The following is a 19,286-nucleotide window of genomic DNA, read 5'->3' on the forward strand; positions in this document are numbered from 1 at the left end:
TGCCCAGCACACGCACACAAACCCCGTACACTGTGTGCCGAGGTGCGAGTGAGAAGCAAAATTGGCAAAGAAATAAAATTAAACGCGACGACGGAGTGTGACGGTGGCGCGCGGGGTCGCCGTCGCCGGGAGGGTGTCTGGCACACCAGCCCTGTGTGTCGTCCTGTGGCCTTACAAAATAATAAAAAAGGACGAACGCTAGCAAGTGGCACCGATTAGAGGCAGGAGCGCACAGAGCTACCAGAGAGCCACCGAAGCTCCGTCGAAGTTAAGGAGCAACAACGTTTTCGCATCGGGGGCTCTCTCTCCCTGGCCGCGCCGGAACCGGCCACATTTATGTTTCGATTTTCTTGCAATGCGTGCCCAAGAGAAAGAGAGAGAGAGAGAGAGCGAGCGGAAAAGAAAGGAACGGGAGAAATGATAAAACAATTGGATGTCTCATGAAATTATTGGAAAACGAAAATTGGCCCCGAGCTCGGCTCGGCCGCCGCCGCCGCCGTTACCGTCATTTCGATGGTTGTATTTTCTTTGGCGATAGGAAAATGGGAAATTATGTTGGGAATTCTCCAGCATGGGTGTTCCGGACAGTTAATTGTGCTTTCCGGTTATCAAGGACTCGCCCTTGTGTTGAACGCAAGCAAAACAGCAACACAAAGCAAATCAAATTATTTTTACTTTATGTGTCTGTTCTGTTTGAAGGTGTTACTCTATACACTGTTAAGTTACGATAAATGATGAATTGCATAGGAAAATAAATCATTCTTTGGGGATCTCTTTTGTGGGTCAATTTTATAAACATGTAATTACAAAACTCGAAACCAAGCCAATGGTGACTTCACGGGCGTTACAGATGGTACTTTGCTAGGAATACATTGTCTAGTTTGCTGATGAATTAATGTCGTGTACGGGTAATGTCTTTAATCGCTTCTGGTAATTATATTTCGTTTGTGGATAGTACCCCACAAAATTTATCATAATTAGACCAAGTGACATCGGCCTTGGCTCTCGATATTTAGAAGCTGCATAAAATTCCTTTTATTGGTCTTTGGTAGTCGCGATGCATGCACTTGTATTGAATAATGTAAATACAGTATGAATCTCACAAAGTGTGAGATTATTCCTTGAGTAACGTGCAGTTTACACAATTACTCAATTTGTCTTTAATTGTTTTAATAAGATCTTCGCGCAGACGCAGATCTTCAACGATTTGCGGTCGAATACTGACACTAGTCGCTTATTCATTCGATTGTGTACATAATTGCCACAAGTTTTCGATTGTAAGCCGGATTGCTCAACACACATTTAGTGTTTTGCTCCTTTTAAATAAACCGCCTGTTAGCCCTTTGACGATTTTATATTTAAGCTGATGAGAATGTAATGAAGTGAGGGAGTTCATTTTACCAAGCACAGCCGGCGACTATATTAGGGTGGGGCACAGGAATATGTTAATTTTAGGGTGGATTCCGCAGTAAAGGCTTGGTATTCGGGAGAGCAGATTCCATGTCAAAGCCCGGAAAAACTCCTGCATTACACAGTGCTGTGCAAAATTTTTCGAAACAAGCGTTATGAGTCGCATTACATTTATGGTGATTTGTCAATATCTTTTGACTTTATATAAAACACTTGTCGATTAATTCTTAATTCATATTTTTTCATCGAATTATGGAACTATAAATCACAATTTTACCACTAAGCAGCGGACCGTAATGGACGGCACGTGTTTGAACAGTATCCGCTTTACTCATTAGATTCCGATTTTTCAATTATTTACTCATTTGATTTAAAGCCCCTATAAGAACATGGTTTAAACAATTTAAATGGCTCGGTTTCGCACAATGGAGCACTAATGTCTTCGCTCAAAATTTCTTGCGATCAAAATATGACCAAAAGATTGGCGAGAATTTGGCCGAACAGCAACACGGGCATTCGGGAAGAGGAAGGCGATGTTGCGTCTTACCCGAGGCCGCCCACCCCCCCTCCCCCCACCCATCCCTGCTAATCCCGGGCCATAGGGAGTCCACGGAGTGTAAAGATAAGAGTCCCTGTCAGCACAAAAAATAAAAGCCAAAGCCCAAAGAGCCGGGCGACGAAAGTTGGAGTTTTAAAGAGGAAACACATTCAGGAGCCAGGAGTTTTGTGAGGTAGTTTCGGCGCTAACCGGTACGATGACCGGACCGGCAGCATCAGCGCGAGGACGGCGGTACCGACGGTTAGGTTCCTCCTCGCGCAAGGCAACCCAATTGACGCGATTTTTTACTCGCCCAGTTCCCTCTTTTTTCGTTCCTTTGCCGCGCGCTGTCGGTCGGTCGGGGGCTATAAATCGGGAATGGACAAGGAAATTAAAAAAGAACATGGCTCTCGGCGGTGGCCCCTGCGTGTCGCGGCCGGGGGGTGGGTGACCGGGAGACGATTGAATCCGCTCGCGGTCAAGCCGCGGGTGGGCAGGTGTGCAGGTTGCGGGGCGTAGGTCGCGCGGGTTAGCACAGCATTGGGCAGCGTGAAGAAAACCGCATCGTTTGCGCACCCACCACAGCTTGTCGGTGGTGACGGGAGAAGCGGAGGCAGCCCGATTCGGTTCTGGGTTCTGTGTTCCTTCGTACTCGCGCCGCATAGAATTGGTTGCTAGGGGCAAACAGCATCAGATCGGAAGGTGGCTGGTGTGTGAGCGAGAGCGACAGAGAAAGAGAGAGAGAGAGAGAGAGAGAGAGAGTGATACATTTGTTAGGTGGAATGTATAATAAGGAAAAGGTTGGAAACGGTATTAAAATACAAAAAAGAAAAACAAGTTAGCCACACAACATCTGCACACCGCTGACAACTGAGAAGAGCGGGTGAGAAGTGAGAAAGAAAAGTGAGACGCCAAAGTGAGGTGACTCTTGTGACTCTGCGCGATGGTTGTGTTGTTGTTGGCCATTGTTTGCTGCCAAACGGGATTCGGACACCTGGTGCTGTGCCGTTGCCCCACTTCCGCAGGCGGGGCACAACAAAGCAGGATGATGAACTCGAACCCTGCCTGGCGGGTGATGCGAAGAAGTTATGCGTCCAAAGCTCGGCACGGCTCGGTTCAAGTGTGCCTGCGTGTCCCCCTGTCATCCGTCGCAAAGCCAAACACCCCAAAACAAAGCGGCTGGTGTCCACGGGTTGATTTCATTCTCTGTGGAAAAACGATAAAATTACGTTCGATTAACCACGGAAGGACCACGGGAAGATTAGGCCACCAGCAACGCATACTCACATGCACAGCACCATGGGTCATCAAGCGGCGAGACGAGCGGTAAGCGTGAGTCAAACTGCTCACTTCTCGCTCGTGATGCGCGTTATTGTTTTTCTCCTCCAACGGTGGTTTGTTTCACGATCGCCTAGCAGTGATGGATCGATGGGTCCATTTGGTGGCCCATCCTAACCCTACCCGGCGCAACAATTCATTGTTTCGTGCGAATATCGGTCACAGATCGCGCGATGGTATCGCTGCTCCGTGCAAAAGTGAGAAACTCGCGGTTGACAGCGACTGTCGGTGAGCAAATTCCCGTGAGAGAGAGAGCGAGAGAGTATCCCTTTCTTAACGAGCATTGCTCGCTCTGTAGCGCCGGGGCGCGCTGTGTGAGCCAGAGCGAGATGCAAGCCGGCTTGAGATGAGATGAAACAGCAGGACTCTCTCTCCGTGCCGGTCGTTGGCTCTTTCGAGCCGCCGCTGCTCAGTGAGTGATGAGTGTTGAACGCGTGAAGACGCATACAGCTCCTCGTCGTCCGTACCGATTGTCTCCCCTTTGGTGTACGTTTGTTGCTTTGTTGGTGGTGGTGGTGGTTTCCCGTCAGAGTGTGTTGTGGCATATTGTTTCGCGTCTGCCGGCTCTAGTGTGTGCTGTGCCATAATATGTTTGTTTATATTTTGCCCACGGCGAGTGCTGTCACCGCGCTGCTGTCAAATAATCGCCGTGATCCGTGCGACCAAAGGGAGGAATCATGAACCCTGCGGGGCCCGATGAAGAGTGAAAGAGGCTGGCGTTGGCGAAATTGTTTCGCTGGTGACGATTGTGCGTGCGGCGTGTGTGGTGAAACAACGGCTACTGTGACGGGGTGCTTAGCAAAAGAAGCCCTCTGAAGCCCCAGCAGGCGCGCGCGCACACACAACTCGACGCGACGACAGAAGAAGCAGTGCACGCGGGCGGCACAGGAGGGGCAGTGTGTAAACCCAGGCGGAGGCGATTGCTGGTGAGCGTTTTGTTGCTTTTTTCTTTCGGTTCCCCGTGTGTTCCGTCGTTGCTTTTCGTTAATTATCTCAACCCGCGAACCGCCGCGCCGTCACGCGTCACGCAGCCCGCGCGCGTCCCGTCCCGTCGTCGACAGTCCCTGCGCGCGTCCTGCTTTCGCACTCTGTCCATCCCACTCGCGCTCTCTCTCTCTCTCTCGCTCGGCCGTTGGTTGACGACGGTTTTTTCTTTCTTTCTTCGCATCATCAAATTGTTCTGTTTCGACTCCCCGCGTGTGCCCGCGAAGGCGCTCGCGGTCGGTCTTTGCCGCAGCCGCCGCCATTACTGTTTGTCGTCCGATGGGTGTTGTTGTTGCTGCTGCTAATGTTGTTGTTGTTGTTGGTGGTGGTGCCTCTCTTCCGTTATTTTCGCTTCGATTCAACGGCGGCGGTGGCTGCTGGAGGGTCGACCGCGTCGTGTGCGTTTGTGTGTGTTTGATGGCAGGCCGATGATTGTGTGACCGTTGTCCGGCAAAGCACACGGTGAAGGCGGCCGCATCAACCGCTTCCATTTGCGGTGTGACTCACGTGCGGTGTAAGAAAACGGAGAACGCGAGAAGTCCACTTCGCCATCCAAGTAGGCGATGATCATGGCGAATCAAGAGCGTGAGGGAAAAGCATGCAAAACGTTTGTGATGACGACGGGGTTGATGATGGTGGCAAGGTGGTACTCGCTGGAAAAGCGGAACACAGCCCCGATGACCCGTTCCCATACGGGTGCCGTCAAAGGAGTGGTGGTGTGGCTGAGGGATGCATCCGTGCGCGTGTATGTGTGCGTGCGTGCGATCGCTTATGTTGGCAGCATAGAACACCGCACCGCGGGATGTGCCCGGACGACGACGAGGGGCCCAATCAAAATTGGTTTTCATTTCACCCTGTATTCGTTGCAGTTTGCGAAGCAAAAACGGCAACTGCATTGCCTGCTGCATTTCGCCTCGATCGAACGCATAAACGCATACATAGACACACGGCTTTTGATGTGTTATTCGTTTCTTTTAGGAGAAAGGACCAAAAGGACCATTTACTTGCCAGGAGGCGCGTGGCGAGCAGTGGGATCGTCCCGTCTACCGGAGAGGGACAAATGACACCCTGGTGTGTGTCTGTGTATCCTTCGGCCATTCGAGCGTTTGACATTTGTCATCCATCAGCCATTTCCATTCGTGTATCTCGGTACCAACTTGGCAGAAGATGGTAATGTAGAAGACGAGATACGTTGCAGAATACAAATAGTCAACCGAACATATTTCTCTATGTTGCCCATAATCAAGTCAAAGATAGTGCACAGACAGGCTAAACTAAGATTATACCAGACGATAATCTGCCCTGTTTTGTGTTATGGATCGGAGAACTGAAACCTGACCCAAGAAAGCAGATTGAATGCTTTCGAGGGAAAGATCCTTAGAAGAATCGTAGGCCCTGTGAAAGATGGAGAATATTGGAGGATCGGACATGATAGAGAAATCTATGAAATATTTGATGAGCCAGAAGTTTCTGTCATGATAACACAAACTGCAATGGGCACATTATACGAATGAATGAGTCAAGGATTCCAATAAAAACGCTATTGGGAACGATGCAGGGCCAGTAGACCGAGATATAGATGGGAGGACAGTGTCCGCAAGGCCTCGCTCGGCTTTGGTGACTGGTAGAACTGGGGAGGCGTGATACAAGTGGCCATAGCCCGACTCGGCCAACTATGATGATGATGATCCATCAGCCACCGGCGCGGAACGGCATTTCCATCTTTAGCAGGCGCACAGCTAAACCAACGCCTCCGGATCCGCCTGGGGATATGGCAAATTAATCGACCGCCGCCACCGGGTTGAAATGCTCGCGTTCGGTGGATTTTTGGAAGCCCGTCCCTTTTGGGCTGCAGCTCATTTGCAACACCGCGGCAGAGACGCGAGCGAGAGCGAGGTCTTCTCATTACAGCTTCACCGCCGGGGATCGGGGTGGTTAAGAGACGCGTGAGATTCGGAGCGGCTGCTGCGGTGTGGCCGCCGCCGAGAAGCGTGTGTGGAATGTGCTGACGAACGGGGCACCCGCTGCTGCTGCTGCTGCGGAGGGAAGGAAGAAGAGTGGATCGGGGCCGCGGCGGGAAGCGAATGTGAGAGACAGATCTGACATTTTGGATTCGTTTCGTTTTCTTTTCCGTTCTTTTTCTTTTCTCTTCCATCGCCTGCCACCGTTCGGGGAGCGCCGTTCTCGCTCACTCCCTCGGTTCGCTCTCTGTTCCGCGCGGTAACTATCACTCCTCACCCGCGTCGCGTGCTTCGGTGTCGCCCACTCACCATGCGCGCGCCTTGCGACCGACCGCCGTTTCCGATCCCGCTCTGACGCACTCGCCGCCCGATCTCGCCTCACTTGCGGCGGCCACCACCCGTCCGTCGGTCACTCTCACCTGTGCACCACGTACCGCGCCACACCTCGACGGCTCGGCGGCGTCCGGTGTCAGCATCTTTCAACCTTCCGACGACGAGAGCCGCCTGGCGCGTACCGAGATCGAATCGCTGAATATCGAATCAAGTGAATCGATCGGCGCGCAGCGCCTGTTTTTAAGGGACGCCGACGCGGTACGGCCATTACGGTCAGCATCAGCACTGTACGGCAAGCAAGCATCGGTCGGGGGCATAGTAGAAACCGGATGATAAATATTTGCTGGAGCACGAATTAGATGTAACGAAGATGGTTGTGGATGGTTAGGAATGGAACAGCATCAACAGAGGCGCACGATTCTGAAGTGCATTGTCAATGGACACTAGGAGGTTATGTTCTCATCTTCAACAGCTCAAAACAAGCACTCTACTTCTGATTTTAAGCATAACTGGGAGGATGCAACTATTGACACCATCTTCGGGCTTCATTTTCTAGTTGTGTTCGTAGAAATGGACAGGAATAACAAGACCATACCAACTTGGATTTAGTTTGCCATACTTGACAAACACTTTGATATTGATGCGCGCATATGTGAACATAGATCTACTACCCTCAAGGACTACTGGGATAACCGACACTTTCCGTCCCAAAATCTGTACGATATTCGATCAATCAAATCGTTTTGATAATAATTCTTCAGATCGAGTTCAGGAATTGATGATAAGACATACAACGATGATAACAATTAATGTCTTTTTATTTTTAAGATTGTATTGTGTGCAATCTACTCCAAGCTTATGGATGTCTCTTGAACCCCAATGAGATGTGTATCGGAAGAATCTATTGACGACAATCGCTTGACTGTCTTATGACAACTGATTGGATTGGGTATCGGTCTAGTTATTGTAACTAAACCTGGAATGGAGCGCAGACGAGGACCGCTCGGCGGATCTAGCTGAAGGACATACGATGACCTGCGGATGAGAAGTAGCAGAATAGGTGTTGCTAAGTGAAAACTTGCAGTGATGGCATCGAGGCATCGATTTGCTGCGTCCACGCTCAGAAGGGCCACCGTTTCGGTCGATCAACAATCGATCTACCTACGCGCCCTCGTTGTCCGTGGAGCCCCGGTTTCCCCTATGACGCTCGCCATTGCCCCTATCCCGGTGGCGGCGTGGTGGTAAGTGCTGCCGCTGTTCCTGCCGATGGTGGTGGTTAGCCGGTCGATATGCTTTTTTATCGTAACGGGATGAACTCTTCTCGTTGCTCTCCCGCGGGTCTCCCCAAAACGCCCTGCTCTTTGTCACCAAACTCTCCTCCGCAGGCACTCTCTCTCTCTCTCTCTCTCTCACACACTTCTGTTGGTAGCCATTTTCCATACAGTTTTCCCGTCGCAGTTTCTCACGTGCCATCGGCGGCGGCGCTGTGCCTCGCGCGCTGCGCCATTACGGGTTGGTGTTTGCTGTGCGTGGCCGCGCTCTGATGGGGGGGTTGCTGCCGCTGCTGGCAATGAGTGCAATATTTTTTCACCTTTTTCCCCCTTTCGAGAGAAAATATAATCGACCGAAAGGCCTGCAGGCAGGCATGAGCGACCCGCGCCCCGCGAAGCTCCGCGTTTCGCCTTGCGCCGCTCGCTGTCGTGCGACAGTGGAAATGGTGTGTGTATGTGTGTGGTGATTATTTTTCTTGGTGAAAATGGAACGTTCACTCTGCGGGATGAAGAGTTCCCGCTGGCGAGCAGATCTGCGATACCCCGGGAATATCGCATCGCATCGTGTGTAGCTTGCACTTTTTTTAATTACCAGAACAATCGAGAGCACCCGGTCGTTTTATGATATGTCACGGTAGATGCGGCCTGGCGCGGCCCCGGACACCCGGAAGATATTAAAAATTATTAACGACTGCGCGAGGCGCGGCACTCCAGCTCACTGATGATTGGAGAGGATCGAACGAAAATAGGTTTTACTTTCCTTTTCCGTCTCCCTCGGGCGTCCACTTGCTGTCTCGTTTGCTTGTTTTCCGTTCTCACCAGCGTACCACTCTAGACAGACAGCAGAACTTAAATTTGATCTATGATGCGTTTCCTCTCGAAACTTCTCGTGCGTTGCGGCACACTAGCGCGACGTGCGTGCGTTTTTAAAATGTTTGGTCAACAATCCGCGGGCTGCACATAGCGAAAGGAAACAACCCGTGTTGGTGTGTCAAAGAAACGTCGAAGGATTTGCTACATCGGCCCAGCGTTCAAAGGATCATCAGTGCTCCTTTGGCCAAGATAGAATGCAAGTTGGACAGTAGTTGGTCAGGAATTTATCCAAGAATGGGTATAAACGGAACAAAGTGTGATCGATACGGCTGGCTCATCCATATACGTAGAGTATGCTGGTGGATATCGGTGTTTGGATATTGTTTACAAACAGTATGATTGCCTTTGACATTTGTCAGCTCACCTACTGAAGTAGTGTCAGAATTAGGAACTGACTGCGGACGAACCAACAGGTCGCGTATCGGTCTTGTGAAAAGTTTGCAACATCAAGATGAAGATGATAACACTAGTCAATGAATCGTTTTAGTGAGTTGGTGTTAAAGGTTTTGTGAAAATGGACGGGGAGTATCGGGGAGTCTTCGATTATTTTGTTCAAAGACAATACACCTAAACAATAAAAGACGAGATGTGTCCTGAGTATGGGGACTCTGTACCATCATTTACCACTGCAAAATGTTGGGCAGCTGTTGTGATCGTGGTCGTAAGAGCTTGTGAAATGATGTTCGTTTTGGACGTCCAAAAACTGCCGGTGAAAACATCAGTAAAGTTCACCAAATATTGCTAAAGGTAGAGGACCACCGAATTAAGTTCGGTAGATAGCAGAGGTTGGGTACCGCGTTTGCTCACGTTGCTCAGAGGATGTTGTGAAAAAAATCCACGAATTACAGTTTGAACTGCATGTGACCCTGAGCCATTTCTCACAAGATCTAACCTCAAGCGATTTCTTTTTATACCCTGATCTGAAAATTTGCTCCGACGACAGAGGTTTCCGTCAAATAAAGAGATAATCATCTATTTCAAAGTGAAAAAGCGATTTCTACTTTTCTGAGTACTATTTGAACTGGTTACAAAAATAGGAGCATCGCTGGGAAAATTCTGTGTAGTGTCCTAAAAGGAATTACGTTGAAAAATAAAACATAAAATTCAGAAAAAAGGCCTTGCATCTTGGTGACCTCGGGAACTTTTAACACGATTCTCGTATGCAAACAGACGTTTCCTTTGGCCAGCTGCCGGTGCTTTTGGCAGACTACAGGCGCTTTGCGGAGATTACAACCGGTCGTGGTTAACCGTTGCTGGTGGTTGGTTTATCTCCTTCTCTATTGCTTCCTGTGGAGCGTGTTACTTATTTGTGTAAACTTTTCGTTCTTTTGAGGTCTCGAAAACGGAGGGCCGCGCATCGTTCACAGGGCATTTGAAATTGTTCGCTCAATCGGATCCGAGGCGCAAAGTGTGTAACCATGTGACACTCCCGGTTTCCGGTTTGTGGACCGTATTCACCACCGCCGCCGCCGACATCGCCGCAACCATTGCGAAGAAGTCACGCATTTCCATTTCTAATCTAATCCACACCCCGCCACCACTCTTCCCCACTCGTCGGTCCACGGTACGGGTAGTCGCCTGGTCCGCCGCCGTTTTATCAACTCCCTCGCGTCGTTCCTTCCCGATGCTGTCCCGCAATGAGAACTTTGCGTTTCGATTTTGATTTGTGTACCATGCTCCGGGTTCTCCGACCACCCTTCCAACCAGCGCTGAGGAGGGATAATTGCAAACTCACTCTCCGGGTCGACTCCAGGGACCACCCTAAACCTCCCCGCGCAGGGCGGGGAGAACGGAGGAGGCAGTCACCTGAGTCCGCGGCTCTTCTACCCATCGGTCGCGCTGCTCCGCTTTGTTCCCGTTTTGACACTACTGGGGTAAGAGAAGGGCCCACGGGAGGGTCAAATCCGCCGCTCTATGTGTGCTCTGTTGATTATACGGTGCTGCGCTTGTGGGAGAGAAAGAAGCGGACCCTGGGGGGAGGCAGCGGACGTGAGACCATCAGCAAATCGATCCGTACGCCAGATACACACCGAAAACGGCGACGACGACGACGACGACGATGATTCCCCAACGCGACCGCTGGGCGATGTGCTCCCGGCCCAACCCCTCCCAACCCGTTCCGCTCCATTCCCGCGGAGCCCTTCTCGATGCTGGCTCTCGCTCGCACACTCTCCGGCACCGGTCTCTTCGCTTCATTTCGAAAGGAGGTTCCGGGCCGTGCCTTCACGAGCCGTCGCCGGGTGCCAGTGTTTGTGTGTATAGCGTTGCGTGCCTGCATGTGTGTGTGTGTGTGTGTGGCCAGTCGGTCGGTCGTTCGCGCTGCTCCGAACCTGGACCCACCGGTGCTCCCAGCTCCCAGCAACCTCGTCGAATTTTAACCTCACCGAAGAACGACAAACGACTGGCGGTGGCGCGCGCACTACATGAGCTAATAAGCCGTGGGCTTCACAGCTTCTGTGTCTCAATGACCCGTCCAAAAAAAGGATTCAATTTTTCATTTAGTTAGTCGCAGATCACATCTTGTGAGACCCCCAATCTCATCACCCCTATGCCGGTTTTGTGGTATAAGAATTTTTCGGTTCTTTTATGCCAGAATATTGTAGCGGGAATCCCGTTGTAATATAATCTTTGAGTTTGTCTTATATACGTGAGCTTTTTGTCTCATATATGTATTTTCTTCCACTCAATCGTATATTTACACTCTTATTATTGGTGTTGAAACACACGTTGTTGGTTTTGAAACGTAATTTATTTTTTATTCATTCAGTGCATCCTCGTATCATGGCCGCAGTTTGACAGTTGTCAACTGTTATCATCTGCCGATTCAGCTGGCCTAAAAATTAATACACTTAAGAAACGGAGCTCTTTCCAAATGCTTACAAATGTTCGACACTTTTCACTCCATGTAGTATGCAGAAAAGGAAGCAAATGATGGGGAGACCGTCGCTGTTCTGTGTCGCTGCTGCGCTCGCTCCACCAATCGATGGCATAATCATTTTTTGTCCCGCCCGACCCAACCAACACCCACGCCTGCTGCTGGGCCTGGACGGTCGCATGGCCTACTGTGCGAAGGACGCGCTCCTCCACACTCTAACTGCTGCTCCCCCGGATTCGCGTGGAGCAATTTAGTGATCGTCGTTCGTCGTCGAACGCGCGCCCGCTGGACTCTGTTGGGCATGAGAGAGGGACCACCCAGCTGCGGCGGGGGGTCAGATGGCCGGGACTGATGGCGGCGTGTGGCTCACACCCAACAAGGGTCCAGAGAGAGAGAGAGAGAGAGAGAGAGAGAGAGAGAGAGAGAGAGAGAGAGAGAGAGAGAGAGAGAGAGAGAGAGAGTGCCAATGCGTGTGCCTGCTACCGAGTGGTCCGCGAGGGTTAGGTTCCTGTTTTTTTTATTCATTTCTTCGAGTTTGCTGAAGTGCAGCAGCTTTTTTGGACAATCGGCGCGGATCTCTCCTGTGGCTCTCTCGTTCGCCGCCCTTTGTCGTCACACTCGTCACTTCCATCTGTCAAATCCCAGCTTCGCGGAGGAGCGAATCAAAGCAAAAGGTACCAGCCAGTGGATATGGTGCCTTAGGAGGAGGTCGGATGTCGGGGACAGAGGAGCGGACGAATTGTGCCCCCAGAGTAGCTACCCTCCAAGATCCATGTGCGGCGGCCGCCGTGGTGGGTGGTGGCTGCACTTTTTCTGTTGCGGTCTGCGGTGTTTCTCCCGCGCGCACCTTTCGCGATAGTTTCTTTTCCCTCTTCTCGTCGCTGCGACCAAATTCGCCCGCCTCGTCACCCACACACACACATAGAGACACGGGCTGACCAGCACATAATTTCCCCGGGGGAAAATCGTGAACCTGGGAGCGGGCAATGGCGCGATGCCGCTCTTTGGCTCTGCCGCGCACTGCCTTCGGTGGCCATAATTACTCCACTTTTTTCGCTGTGGTGCAACGCCAATCAGTCGCCCCCGCCGCCACCACCACCCACCCGCCACGGTAAGCGCGCTTTATCGCGGCGAAGCCTTACCCTTAGCGTGTGACCCTTATCTCCGGGTTTGGCCATCGGTTATTACGAGGAATTGCTCGCCGCGCGTTTAGTGACCAATTGAACACTTTTTTAGAGACGAAGGCGCGCATGTAAATGAAGTGTGTACAAGTGTGTTAAATGAAGTTTCTCCACGATTTTTAAGTTTCTTTTCCTGTAGTCAATATATTCGCAGTCTAGCATTGGATTGCTTCCAAAGCTTTACGCTTATAAAGCCTGACGTACTGTAAGGTAATAGAATGTTCGAAGTCGTCGTTAGCTTCACCTATCTGGGGTGAAAGCTTAGCACTAACAACGACATCACTAAAGAAACTATTTCGCTGACATCTCGCGTCAGAGTTGGTGGAAGCCTTACAAAACCTGCATAATCTCAATGCTCACATACGCTTCTCGCACAGAGTGTGGCAGCACGGGTTGTTGCCGTGTCGAAGATGAATTCGTCGAAATGTCCCGACACTATAGAAGTTAACCATGCGTTGAGAATTTCTTAAAGCTTAACCCAAAAGTCCAATGAATGAGAAAATATCAATTCTTACCAAAGACCAAGACTAGACCAAGGAAAAACTGTGTGGCCCAACACCACAAGCAGTTAATAAGTGGAATTGTGATTTTTGGGGTTCGAAAAACCTGCACATCGTGCAACAGAGGCCAATGCACCCACAACGACTGACTGTTTGAGTTCTTCAGCGAAATTGAAGCTGAGGACTTGAACGGTATTTTGTTTCAATAGGACGGCGCTACGTGCGATACAGCGACAGCCACAATCGGTATTTATGTTACGTGAACAAACCAGCAACTATTGACGACCTCAAGACCGACATTGACATTGGCATTGCCGAGATAAGACCACAGATACTCGAAAATGTATTCAAAAATACTGCCAAGCCAGCCGTGGTGGACATTTAGCCAAAATTGTTTTTCATAAAAAAATGAAATGAATGAACCTTTCGAATAAATGTTCAACTATTGAAAAATATTACCCCGTTTTTTATAACCAAATGAAAAAAAAAAATCTTTAATGGGCTTTACCTATACATCAACCTAATAGTTCAGTCTTGAAAACAAATGTTCATAGCCTTGCTTGGCCCATAGCTCATCGTCTTTAGGGTGGAAAATTCAGCAGAAGCTTTATGTCAGAATCGAATGTCAATTCGTCACTAGGCTTTCGAAATATTTTCACGAAACATATTTGACCTACATCGCGGATCATGCCAAGTCTGTCAGAATACCCAACTGAATCAAAGTGATTGTAATCCAGAGCTTCGATTCAAACACGCTTGGTTCTGTACCAGTTCTGTTGTTACATAAGACACACCCGACGACAATCCAGAAGATGACTCTTCCACCTTTGCGATGAGATCTGTGTGTGTGTCGCGCCAATATTCAGAGGCCCCGGCAATAATCCCCGTTCCTCAATTTCCAACTAATGCCGCCGTGTGCCGCCTGGTTTTGGCCAGGTTTTTGCACACTACTCCGGGGGAGGATGAAGTTATTTTCGCACGGTTTTACACTACTGTGGATTACGTCGAGCGGCGGCGGCGGCGGCGGCCGGTGGCCTCTTCGCCGCTTCATAGACGCGCGCGGTCCACGGATTCGTGGTTCCAGATGCGCGGTCCGAAAGTACGTGCCGCGAATGGCCGATGTTTCGATACGGTTTCCCTCTCTCGCTCTTTTTCCTGTTGCCACAGCGCCAAAAGCGGGGACGAACGCGACACACATCTGCCTGCCTCGGCACCGGCTCTCTTGTATGTGAACGTCTCGCGTCCCAAAACGGACGCGCGGGGTGCACGCAAACGCACACGGCGGGCAACGCAACACTACCGTGGCGGGTTCGGTTTTCGTTTTCCTCTTTTTCCACCCCGGGGCCGCAGAGTGTTTTCCCTCTTCTGATTCCTGGTCTTCTTCCAGCTCACGGACGCGCGCGCGCGCGCGGCGGCGGCCCATCGCAAGAGCATTAATAATAGTCTTTTTATTCGAAACCCCACGAGGAGGAGCACCACACGGAAGGGACGGCAGCGGCGGACGACGGCCAACGTTGCTCGCGCGAATTTGCATTCGCGCGCAGAGGCCAAGCTCTCGAAACCCCAGAAGGTGATGGCAGCGGGAAAGATTTCCCTCAATCCCGTCCCAGGTCGGGCGGGCGCCATCTTTTGCCGTGCTCCGGCGGTACACGCGTCCCATCAGCCACAGCTGCCTCTGCCTGCGGCACCATCTTCCGCTGCATTCGGGGAATGCATTTTGACAGATCGGCTGGTTTGCCAGGTTCTGGTTTTGCATCGTTTAGTTTTTTCGTAAGCTCGTTTTGCTTTTGCGGGACATCCCATCCGAGGTTATGGTATTCCGTGGGTCCGTGATGAGGGCCAAATCATTTTTTGATCACATTTTGAATTTTTGCTGTACTTCAAACAAGACTCTCAAAGCTTCACTAATTATGTCTCTCTCCGTTCGTCGTGTGAAGTGGACCCACGGTGCGAAACTGTTATGACTTTATGTTGCCCTAATGGTGTCAAAAATTGGGCGTACGAATTATGCTAAAATCGACGATTCTTCGATTAAAATTCTTGCACATTATTGGCCTTCAAACTCGATCCGATCGTCGTCGTCGTTTCGTCTCGAACAAATCGTATCGTACACGTATTAATATTATGAATGAAGAATGCAGTAAGAAGTAGAAGCTTGAAAGCAAGACCAACCTTCATTAGTCACCATGGTTACTGTTAATGACGTGCGATGAACATCGAACGAGAGAAGCAACAAGCATCGTCGACATCGAAATTCAAAATCGACGAAGATCCGTGCCGATAATTAAATATTCTAAAAGCAAATGAAGTAAATGGGTAAAACGTGCCTCTTCATGGGATTCATAACGCAATCGCACTATTTATCCACATATTAGTAACATTGTAAAATCGAACGACTTTCAAATACTCTATGTATGCGATGTATTCGATGTGCTTGATCGATTTCTGACGCAGTTTACCTTTTATGGATATGAATTTAGTAGGAAAAGTAGCGTTAGTATAATAATAAGAAAATTGAGTAACAAATTGAGTTCCGTTAGGTATCCCGTCCCGTTCGAACAATCATGAAGTGCGTGGCAATAGCTTTGATTACTGAATATTCTTGCCGCACTAACAGAGATAGTTCGGCCGTAGCGTTGAATAATGCTTATGGATTTTTAAACGTTGATTAGGATGATTAAGAATGTTTTTCTAGAATTAGATTTTGCATTTTCCTGGTTCGGTAAATGAAACCTAGGGCGGGTTCGGTCGATGACGCTGCCCTCCAGAGTGGCGTACGATGATGACGGGATAGACAGTAGTTCTTGTCGGGGCATGGAGTGTTGTCACCACATTAATGAGTCCGCGCGCGAGCACACGGCGGGCGGGACCAGTGCGCAGTGTGTTTGCTGTTTTTTTCCTTTCTGATAATCTAGCGCGCGCCCGGGACACGGGTCGAAGGGGCCTTCGCTGGTGCGATGTTTATGAGCATGAGCTGCTGCTGTTGTTGCTGTTGATGATGGCGAACGACAACTCGCGCGCGCACCCATCACACACCATCAGCAGCAGAGCGCGCCTACGATGGCACCTTTAATTTGCGTAATCTCTCGCACTCTTTCACTCGCACCCTGGCCCTGTTTCGATTATCGTTTTCGTGCGCCGCCAAGGTGGGCGGGAGTGTGCGGGATGAGAGCGCCACCCCGTCGTCACCCTTTGCAGCGGCGCTGCTCCGTTTACAAACTCGGTGACCAGAAGTTGTGCGCGGCGTGTGGGGTGCGTCATGATGGCAGCCATCCACCGCCCCCCGTTTGCTTCCGGGTTGTGGGGTGATGGTGGGTGGTGACACGGGGAGCACACAGCGCCCGCCGTCCGCACTCTCGCTGTATGTGCTTCACGGCGGCCGTCATGGACCACCGCGCGCCGGTGACCACCACCGAGCTTCAGTTCGATTGGAAATAAATTTCATATACGCGACCGACCGAACCACCTCCGACCACTTTTGCGTGAGGCGGTAAAGAGGTTGTCCATTGGGGCGGGGGGTGGTTGAAGAGCGCCATCGTTCGCGTTCGTGTGGCAGTGAATTACCCTCCTCATGGTGGGGTCCCCCTTGGGAAGAAGAACCTCCGGTCTTTCGGGGTGGCGGCCGCGAAGAAGAAACGCGTGCGTTTTTATGTGCAGCAAAGGCCCCCTTGGCGGCCAGGCAGTGGTCAGGATTATAACTCAGGGTCTCTGAAGAACGGCTCCTTTGAGCTCGCGTTCCATTTAGAGGGCCCCAGCGCGCTTCTGCGAAAACGTTTACAATCTCGTTAGAAAAACGTCCGCTTCATGTCTCTCTCTCTCTCTCTCTCTCTCTCTCTCTCTCTCTCTCTCTCTCTCTCTCTCTGTCTGTCTTGTTCGTTGTTTTGCTGTTGGGTTTTGTTTTTTTGTTGCCCTGTATGATGCCTCGTTGATTTTCTCACGATCAAAACATCCTTATCCATCCGTTTCCATTTTCCAGTTCATTTCTCGCTATCGCGATTGTTGATTGCCTGCCGCGTCGTCCCGTCCGTCTTTTACCGTCCCGACCGCCACACGCATACGAGTTTATTAATCGCTTACCATAACTCTGTGTTCCCTTCTCTCCACAGCTCTCAGCTCCCGACCGAGATGATGATGATGATCACGATGATGCTGGTGTGGCAACGCTGACGATGATGATGAGAAGATCATTGGAACGTGTGCGGAACGCTCGCCTCGCGGATGTTGGCGGCAATTACACACAAACACGCGCACGCACGCACAGAGCCAAAGAGAGGCACACGTTAAAACTCGAGGCAACCAATCGAATCCGAATTTGGTGCGAAAAGTAGACGACGTCGTGGTTCGTCGCGGCTGCCGCCGGCCATGGGTCAGAGCCAGCAAAGAAACGGGGCGATCCGCGAGACGGACGGAGAACGGAGGCTTCCTGTGTCACACAGCGAAGCGATCACAGCGGGACACTGTACGAAATGGCGCCTAGAGTGCTTCGACACAATGGTGAACCTGTTCCCGTCTCTCTCTCTCTCGCGAGCTCTCGCATGAAGTGCAGCAGATGCGGCAATGCACAACCCTCTTTGGGACACGATTTTCGTGAGACGTTCGATCGATCACACGGCGCGGGGAAGTACGCGGCGAGGACCCTCGTTATCTCGCCCCCCGAGTGCTTACGGAAGTTTATGACAAGTTGGTGGTGCTTCCACGAATTGTTCCACTATCTCTCTTTAATACATCTGCCCCGGGGCTGATCCGGCAAACCGATCCCTGATACCGAATGTGACATTTTTGCGTGCTAATGGTTCGTGGAAATTTACCCACCAGATGAGGGTCGATTGCACAGCCGATTGAGAATTGTCAATCGTGCATAATTAACGTACGGTTCTTTCAATGCCGGATTGAAAATATTTAACCATGCCCGAATTTTGCATTCGAGCGACTGCTCGAAAAATCTTACTCTCCAGCTCGCGCGGAGCTGATCAAAGCAATCACTGTCTTGTCACACAAATAGCACAAATAGCATTCGAAAGTGTACTAGAGGGGCGCCTGAATTTTGAAAACGCTTTCGAATGTTGTAAAACGCTGTTTTTGGTGTGTTTTCCACACGGATCCCTCTAATAACATTTTCTTCCGTTTTTCTTCGCCACAGCACGCGCGGGGTGCGAGCGCGCAGTATTTATTATAGGAAAATGCACCGAAAACAGCGGCAGCAGTAGCAGAGCGAGCGAGCGCGTCTTGTGACTTAAACAATAACAAAAATAGGAAATCATCTCTCAATCAGCAGGCCAGGCCGATGAGTGAAAAGTGATCTGCGCCGACGACGACTCATCTCAAGTGGTGAATGTGATCTCATCCATCGGGCCCGTGAGTTGGAGCAGAATAAGAATGAAAATGGAGCAGCAACGGTTGTTGTTGTTGTCCTGCAACTGCGGCACCGCCCCGTGTGCCGTGTAGCAAAAGCAACAGTGTATGTGTAATGTGTATGTGCGATTGTGTAGTGTGCTGTCCGTGCGGCCCCGAAAATGCGCCTGTGAGAAGAGTTTAAGAATTTCGCTTCGTTCAATCGTAGCAACCACCGGCGCGCGGGAATCAGTGACGTCACGAGCAGCAAACTTGGGCGAGATGGTGTTGCCGCCAACCACGGGTTGATTGTGTGCGTGCGTTGGGAACTCTGTGAAGTGCGCCGCGGATAAGAGCGAAAAGATAATAATTGTATGAATCACCATCCTTCCCAATGCCCCACTACCCCCATTGTTCGGCCACATTTCGGTGTCTCATCGTTCGTGACGTAAAGTGTCAAGTGAATCGGAATTTGTGAGCAACTCGAAGCGAATCAATCAACCCAGCGCGCCGCTACGAACACGTCTCACGAAAGCGCTTCTTCATCCAGCGCACTTTGGTCGGATATAATAAAGCTGTAACAAGCAGTCAGACGGGTGGTGAGGACGGGCACTCGTTCCAATTGTGCAAAATCGGGCCACAAGAAAAAAAGGGTTACGAAGCGTGTGCTGAGGAGTGAGAAAGATAAGAA

Source organism: Anopheles bellator, chromosome 2, assembly GCF_943735745.2.
Source record: "Anopheles bellator chromosome 2, idAnoBellAS_SP24_06.2, whole genome shotgun sequence".
Lineage (NCBI taxonomy): Eukaryota > Metazoa > Arthropoda > Insecta > Diptera > Culicidae > Anopheles > Anopheles bellator.